Raw genomic sequence first — 9,306 nt, 5'->3', positions numbered from 1 at the left:
ACTTTAGAAAGTGAAGATGTTATTTTTGTCACTATGTATCTGACATGTGTAAATAACTTAAAAATAGATGTATGCTGCATCCATCTAATATTTGTACTTCTTATATTTACTTGTCTATTAATTTGCAGATATGGCACTAGGAGGCCGACGTTGGAGAAATCCTTTCAGGTACATGAGTACATCGCATGAGGATGATCCAACATCCTCCAGACCGGCGGACCCTGTCGGTCCTGATGTGGCAGCACCATTGTCTGAGCCATTAGAACCTCGGCCAAACATGGATACCGCTTATGCGACTAACACGCAGGGTGAGTTGCTGACTGTCATGAGTAGTGTTGGTATGGATACGATTAATTTATTTACGTGTCAACTGTTGATGATAGTTATTTACGTGTATGATTATAATGTTGTTCTTAAATTAACTCTACTTTCAGCATCTACGTCCACGGTCAGGTCAGGCCGTGGTGCAGCAAAGAACATGTCACTAAAGAAGCACCTGGATAGGACTAAACAGCGGATTCGGATCGACATTCCTCCAGGATACACCGCCCCGTTGAACGATTGGTGCACCGCGTGGACGAGGAACTCAACATTATATGCCGACAGTATGCTTCAGTCACCACATTCAGCTGGTTGCAGGTGACTCAGGAGTAGCGCATGGTTCTTTACATGCGCATTTTGGTAAGTTCCCAAACCATATAAAGCTATTTTTAATTTAAATATTTTTTTTAATTTTAATATACTATCCAATTAACAATTGTCTAACATTGTAATTGTATTACCTATATATGCAGGGGGAGTTTGATATGGACATCCTTGAGGATGACCATGTGAGGAGGGCGGTCGACGTCCAATTTTATAATAAATTTAAGAGCTATCGCTTGAAAATGCGCTCCCATTTTCGAGCGATGGGAGATGAAGTAGAAGCGTGGCCATACGATAAGATATCCCAAGAAGATTGGGACATGGTGTGTCGCTATTTCCGCGACCCGCGCTATCAGGTGATGTGTTTGTATTATAATCACTAATTTTTCACAATGATGTCGCTAATATGTCGTCATTACATCTTCCTTGTAGGCCATATGTGAAACAAATGCTGCAATTTGCGGCAAACTCCCTATGATGCATTGCGGTGGATCGAGGCTATTCACAAATCATCGCCAGGTAATTACTATATATAAAATTATCTGACCATTACATGACATAATACTAATGATGTTTTATACGATAATGTAGCATGGTCCCAAGACTGGCATAGAGGAGCCGCTGCCGGATTTGTATCAGAGAACACACCAACGGCGATCGGGGGAGTGGTGCGAGGGTGCGCAGGATATACATGTAAGTAAAGCAAAAGATTTAGTTTATTACTTTTTTCAAAACATCAAAGTTGTAGTCTTACTTATTCATTTTTATCAATTTCAAGAATGAAATTAGGCACAGATGATCGAGCTGAGGGATGCACCTGTTTCAGAGGGGAGTCAGCACATGACAGATTTTGAGATCACTTCCTAGGTGCTTGGGCAACGAGCGGGGGGCTGGGTGAAAGGTCTTGGAAGTGGTTGCATCGCCCCAACAACATCATCATCCATAGGTGCGGTGTCTTGTGCAAAGATGGAACGACAACGCCGAGAGGATGAGTATGATAAGCAGGAGATGGCTCGACAGATGCAGATGATCACTATGGAGAACTCGGAATTGAGATTGGAGGTCTCCAGCTTTCGAGCCTAGATGCAAGACATGATGGATAGGCAAGCACGGTTAGAGGAAAGGATGCGCTAATCTGGACCAGATGATGTGGGTGGCTCATCTGATTAATTATAAGGTATTATGATCACAAATTGAGTTTCATGTTAAATCATACTAGTCTAGAATGTCTCCTGCATAACGGATGCAGTTGATGTGTATTGCATTAATAGGCAACATAAATTTGAAGGCTAATTCACCATTGTGAATGTTTTGGGTTCCATAGAAGATGGTTGGACTAAAATTCGAAGAGTTATGAGCCGAATAGATCGGGAGAGGAAGGGTCTCAATGGAGTTAAAATATAGGTTTTGAGACGTAAAATTTCTATTTAATATAAGGGTAAACTTAACATTACATATTTATCACTTTAAGGACTATCAAAATTTTCTTTTATTCTTTAAGAAGTAGTTCAATGCTACTTGGAAGGTCATATGTATTGCATGTAATTTTATGCAAATAATAATGGGTAAAATATTTTTATAATTTCAATAAACTTTAGATATATTTTCAAGATGAGTTAATAATATATTGTCATAATTTAGTTTACCAATATTAAAGTGTGAATATTCAGAGTTATTTATAAAAATTAACTCCTTGTTTAAAAAATTATAAAATACAAACATTGATATGAGATATTATTATAACACCATATAAATATAGGACTTATGGATGTGAAAAATCTTAATAAAAAATATTATGACACTAATGCTCTGATTAACCTTTTGAAAAAAATTGAAATTTTAATATTTACATAATAAGAAGTTTTTTCATTGTTTTTTTTTTTAATAAAAATCTTGGTATATGAATTCTTAGGAAAATGTTAATAATTTATTATAATTTCTAAATTGCCATTTGCTATATAAAATCTTGATCAATTAATGAGTTTTTTTTTTTTTTTATTGTATACCTTTCCCTCTTCATCAACCCAGACAGCACCCAACACCTTCGGTGTCTTCAATGAATACATAGGAGCTGAGTTCAAATATATCACATTTTCAGACGTACCCATTAACCCACAAGTCCAATTCCACTTCATTCTCTCCTTCACCATTGATTACACTGCCTTATCTTCTCCTCATCCAACAAATGGAAACTTAAGCATCTTCTGGGATTCAGATGATCTCAGCCCCTCCCATATTTCTTCCATCAAGGGTAAACATTCTAATGTCAAAGTAGCATTTTAAAGTTGATCCTAAAACTTTTGCTCAGTGCATAAGGCAGCTCATAGCGAACCTTAAGGAGAATGGGGTAATCACTTTTGCTTCTATAGCTCCATTTGATGATAACGAAGTTTAGAAACATTACTTGGCTCTGTGGAAGAGTTATGGGAACCTTATAGACTATGTTAATTTTCAGTTTTACGCATATGATAATAGAACATCTGTGTCTTAGCTCATTAGCTACTTCAATACCCAAATGATTCGGAGGCATGTTATTTTGTATATAGTACGATAGTGGCAACGCAGATTCATGTCTATTTGGGTCTCACATCGATTTTTCAGGATATGTTTAAGTCATTTAAAAGTTTTTCAATGAGCATATTATCGGATGACTAGAGATAACAATTTTTATTTAAATTATGAATTTAAGATATGGTTACATGTATTACTATCGTGAATATGCTACATGATTGCATGCTAATCTAGAATGCCTCCTGCATGACAGATGCAGTTGATGTGTATTGCATGCTGGTAATGGATATAGGTTCTTGTGTACCTTCAACTTCTTATAAATGATCTATTTGAACCTATCAGGTGTAGGTTTTATGGGACAATGTCCAATTTACGGACGACATACTGCCGAAATTGTGTTAAAGTTTTTCCAAACAAAAAGAAAAGATAGGCTTAGTTTAATGTTAAAATATTTTTGAAAGGATGAGTGAAACTTAGGAATCATAATAAATGAGGTAATGTAGACTGAGTTAATTTAGAACGGACATTCATTTATATGTTTTTGGTCCGGTAAGCTTAAAGCATTCTTTTTCGTGCCGAAATCATTGAAAATATTATATACACTTGGCTGAGGATTTGAAAATTTGAAAAAGGCATACGTTGAATATGTACATAACTCATAGGGAGCATCGGTTTCATAATTATTTAAATTAAATGTTCTCATCATCTCATAACGTTCATGTCCAAATGCTTGGATGAATAACAATACTACACTGAACCCAACACTATCAACTGTTCTCTGCTATTTATATTCTGAATTTAAGATATGATTACATGTATTACTGTCGTGAATATGCTACATGATTGCATGCTAGTCTAGAATGCCTCCTGCATGGCAGATGCAGTTGATGTGTATTGCATGCTGGTAGTAGATATAGGTTCTCGTGTGCCTTCAACTTCTTATAAATGATCTATTTGAACCTATCAGGTGGGTTTTATGGGAAAATGTCCAATTTACAGACGGCATGCTGCCGAAATTGCGTTAAATTTTACAAAACAAAAAGAAAAGATAGGCTTATTTTAATGTTAAAATATTTTTGAAAGGATGAGTGAAACTTAGGAATCATAATAAATGAGGCAATGTAGACTGAGTTCATTTAGAACGGACATTCATTTATATGTTTTTGGTTCGGTAAGCTTAAAGCATTAATTGCCGTGCCGAAACCATTGAAAATATTATATACACTTGGCTGAGGATTTGAAAATTTGAAAAAGGCATATGTTGAATATATACATAACTCACAGGGAGCATCAAAATGCTCTCATCATCTCATAACGTTCATGTCCGAATGCTTGGATAAATAACAATACTACACTGAACCCAATACTATCCACTGTTCTCTACTATTTATATTCTGAAATTAAGATATGGTTACATGTATTATTGTCGTGAATATGCTACATGATTGCATGTTAGTTTAGAATGCCTCCTGCATGGCGGATGCAGTTGATGTGTATTGCATGTTGGTAGTGGATATAGGTTCTCGTGTGCCTTCAACTTCTTATAAATGATTTATTTGAATCTATTAGGTGTAGGTTTTATGGGAAAACGTCCAATTTATAGACGGCATGCTGCCGAAATTGAGTTAAAATTTTCCCAAACAAAAAGAAAAGATAGGCTTAGTTTAATATTAAAATATTTTTGAAAGGATGAGTGAAACATAGGAATCATAATAAATGAGGCAATGTAGACTGAGTTCATTTAGAACGGACATTCATTTATACGTTTTTGGTTCGGTAAGCTTAAAACATTCATTGCTGTGCCAAAATCATTGAAAATATTATATACACTTGGCTGAGGATTTGAAAATTTGAAAAAGGCATACGTTGAATATATATACATAACTCACAGGGAGCATCAGTTTCATAATTATTTAAATTAAATGCTCTCATCATTTCATAACTTTCATGTCCAAATGCTTAGATGAATAACAATACTACACTGAACCCAATACTATCCACTGTTCTCTACTATTTATATTCTGAATTTAAGATATGGTTACATGTATTACTATCGTGAATATGCTACATGATTGCATGCTAGTCTAGAATGTCTCCTGCATGGTGGATGTAGTTGATGTGTATTGCATGTTGATAGTAGATAGAGGTTCTCGTGTGCCTTCAACTTCTTATAAATGATCTATTTGAACCTATCACGTGCAGGTTTTATGGGAAAATGTCCAATTTACAGATGACATGCTGCCGAAATTGCGTTAAAATTTTCCTAAATAAAAAATAAAAGATAGGCTTAGTTTAATGTTAAAATATTTTTGAAAGGATGAGTAAAAACATTTGCCATGTCCGAGTAAAAAAAAAAATTGCCATGATCTAGTGGTTTTTCAGCTGTTGAGTGAACACTATAAATCCCTTGGACTATCTTTAGTTTGCAGAATGCTTATTCCTAGGAATAGAGATAGTTGTAATAGAAGAACTTGATAATTTGTATTAAAAATGTATTAAAATGCACAAGTGAAAATTTATAATTTCTTATCAGTCATAGTAAAGAGTAGACAAGGAATGGCTATAATTTCATCATAGATATACCTTTCATATTCCATGTTGAGTGGAAGAATGATGAATAAATATGAAATGACTATTATCTCTATTCCTAGATATTTTCTTGTATTCCGTCCTATTTCGTAGGAATAGCTATTCAGTGAACCAACAAAACCTCAATGTATCTGGTGAACTTTTATGAGCCATGCCACTCATCATTTAGTGTCAATTGTTCTCATGTGGTGAGGTGCCCTATTTTTGTTAGTTGTTTGTGGTCAGCTTGTGAAAGTAGCTTGGGCTTGTTTAGTTGTCAAAAACAAATTTTCATTTTTCATTTCTAGATTTAAAATGACCAAAATATTACCTTGTCTTGAATTAATATAGATGTCTTCAAAACAGGGAAATGTGCTGACATTTTTTATTTCATTATATTTTGAAAATAGAAAACAAAAATTATTTTCCAATACTAAATTAGTTCTTACATTTTCTGATACTCAACGATGAGGGGGGTATCTTTTGCATGGAAAAATTGTCAAGCATCAATTTATACTACTGAATATTGCTGTATTTGTTTTGATTTTTCTTTTATATTGGGCATCTCGGCTAAATGCATTGGTTAAATGGTTTTGCAGATATATTTTGGAGGGGAAAGAGCTAGAATTCTACATGAAGAAGATCTAGAGGAAGAAGGGAAAGAAGGGAAAGGGAGCAGGTGCTGCCTAAAGTTTTGTTGCCTTGAAATCATTTTCGTTTTTCTCAATCCCATTTCAGGCATTGGACTCTCAAAAGATTTCTAGATGAATTTATTTGTTTATCCGAACTTTGCTTCTTGTGTTACTGTTCAATGCCTCATTAGAATATATCAGACAACATTGTCTCTTATAGTTTTAATTATTATTTGAACAAATGGAGTTTTTGTATTTTAATTTGAATTTGTACTAGTATTTGTATTTGAATTTTGAATATTTTTAAATAATTTTTGTTATCTGAACATATGTTATTTCTTTAATTTAATTGAATTTGTATGAAATTTTGAATGGTTTCAGTTTATGTATTTGAAAATGTAATTATAGATTTTTATATAAGAATTCATGATTAAAAAAAATTAGTATTAAAAGTTTTTTTTTTATTTTTCTAATTATTAGTGAAGGATTCAAATTCGTCACTAATAGTAGGTATTAGTGACGAATTTGAATCCTTCACCAATAACTTACTTTTAGTAACGAATTTCAGATTCGTCAATAATACAATGCTAGTAGTGACAAATTTTTAATTCGTCACTAGTACCGCTTCTATTAGTGACGAATTTTTAATTCGGCACTTATACCATACTAGTAGTGACGAATTTCTAACTCGTCACTAATACTCTACTAGTAGTGACGAATTTCTAATTCGTCACTAATACTCTTCTAGTAGTGACAAATTTCTATTTCGTCACTAATACCCCTACTATTAGTGACAAATTTGAGTTGAGCCGTTCTATACTATATAGTGACGTTGTTACGGTTTTAATGACGGATTATATCCGTCACTAATATTCCATTACTAGTGACGAAAGTTATATTCATCACTAAAAGTTAGTAGTAATGGCACATATAACAACTATTTTAAAACCGTAACTAATAATCATAAATTCGTCACTAATAGTACCCTGATTTTTTGTAGTGCTTTAATGACTTAAACAATAACTAGATACGATAAAAATATGAACTTTAATAAGACTAACCCTAAACTAAATTGAGCTTCAACAAAAATTAAATTTTAAAAGAATAACTGATTTAATTTTTTAAATTTTTTTTTTCAATTTTGTATTTTATTATTATTTTTTAGAATCAAACCGAACGTTACTTAATTAATTAAATAACTCGAAGCACTAATTAAATCTACCGCTAAATTTAATTACGAGAAAATAAATAAATAAATAAACTTCAATAATAATAAAATCCCTAAACAATATTCAAAATTTAAACTTTTCAAATAAACCTCAATAAAAAAAATTAACAATATTCAACTCCGATAAAAAAAAAAAGAAAAGGAAAAAAGGAGAGGAAGAGAGAGAGAGAGAGAGAGAGAGAGAGAGAGAGAGAGAGATAGAGTTGGCCGTGGAGACTCTCGGGGTATGGCAGCAAGGTGGTGGTTGGTGCAGCAGTTTTGGCTTGAGGCAGCAGTGGTGTATGAAGCTTCTCGGTAGCAGCCAGCAGCAGTCTGGAGGAAGGAGGGCCTTCAGGTGTGTTCTAGAGGCTTCAGCAGCAAGTTCTCAGCAGCTGGTGGTGGCTCGCGGGTTGGTAGAACTAGAAGTACAGTAGTGGAAAGGCTGGGCAGCCGTAGCAGCTGGAGGAGGAGTTCATGGCAGCAACTGGTAGGGCTCGGGATGGCTATGGTTCTTGGGGTGGCTGGAAGAAGAAGATAGGGAGGAGAAAGAGGAGAAGGAGAAGGATATGGAGAAGGAGAGGGAGAAGGAGACTGAAGGAGAGAGAGTTGAGAGAGATAGCAGGGGGTTGAGAGAGAAGAGGGAGAAAGAGAGAATGAGAGAGTGAGAGAGGGAAGGGAAGGAGAGGCAAGGGTGCTTGGGAGTTTCTTGAGAAAGAATGGAGAAGAGAAACATAAAAGGGGAAGGGGAGAGTGACCTAGCCGCGCACAAGAAGATTCGACTCGGCTACATGGCTGGGTCACATCAAAGTTGAAAGTTTTATTAATTTTTTTTTCTTTTTTTTTCTTTTTGTTTCTCGGCGAACAAGGGTGATTTTGACCTATCTTGAACCCGTTTCTCTCAAAGTTCAAAACATGGAAGTTGTAGATAATCTTCTTATCTTTCTTTTGGATTTCGAAATCATCTCGATCGGAGCTCGTACGGGAAAATTATGCAAAAATTACGAACTGGTACCGGTTAGCTCCCAAAAATTTTCCTGCGATAAAAAAATGCCACAAATCCATAAATTGCTCAATAAAATCCAGAGATTATAAATAAGACACAATGTTAAAATATTGAGCATAATTAGGTATTTAATTAAACATGTACGCCCAAATGCACGAATTAAAATGCCTAATTACGCTGTTTAAGCGCATAATCACACCCCCCAACTAACGTTTTGCTAGTCTCTAGAAAATAATATGAATGAATTTTAAGGTGATATCCACAATTACTAGTTCCAGTAAACATGAAATTAACGCCCATGCAACACAACCATACTATTTCACATACAAGAATATAACTGAATTTCACACATGCTTGTTCATATTCAATGCACACAACTTCGAAGCATGTCACTCATGCAAGTTTTATCATTATATAACTTTTAAGAACAATATACACTCATGAAGTTAACTAGCGGTACAATTTAGAGTAAATGCAGTCATATAAGTTCGAATATACACTCCATATACTTAGCGTTTGTTTATTGCAATATGTCGGATGTTTGATCGCGACATTCCTCCTCACATATGATGAGCAAACCCATTCTTTTTTAGAGTTTTTGAGGGTATACAAGTTAGGCCGAGTCAAAACAACCGTTCAGTAGGTGTTCACTGATATCCAGGGTGTAATGAGTCACACACATCACACATTCCTTGAGATTTCACCTATCTCCCCATTAGATGTCACCTCTATGCTAACAA

General features: G+C 34.6%; 1 pseudogene; it reads left to right on the top strand.

Moving 5' to 3' along the window:
• The first annotated feature begins 1,611 nt into the window (after positions 1–1,611).
• Positions 1,612–3,136, top strand: LOC131145796 (chitinase 1-like; annotated as a pseudogene).
• Positions 3,137–9,306: the final 6,170 nt, after the last annotated feature.

This window comes from Malania oleifera, chromosome 13, assembly GCF_029873635.1.
Source record: "Malania oleifera isolate guangnan ecotype guangnan chromosome 13, ASM2987363v1, whole genome shotgun sequence".
NCBI classification, from domain to species: Eukaryota; Viridiplantae; Streptophyta; class Magnoliopsida; order Santalales; family Ximeniaceae; genus Malania; species Malania oleifera.
The sequence above is the reverse complement of the archived record's forward strand: the minus strand, read 5'-3'. Positions and strand labels throughout refer to the sequence as shown.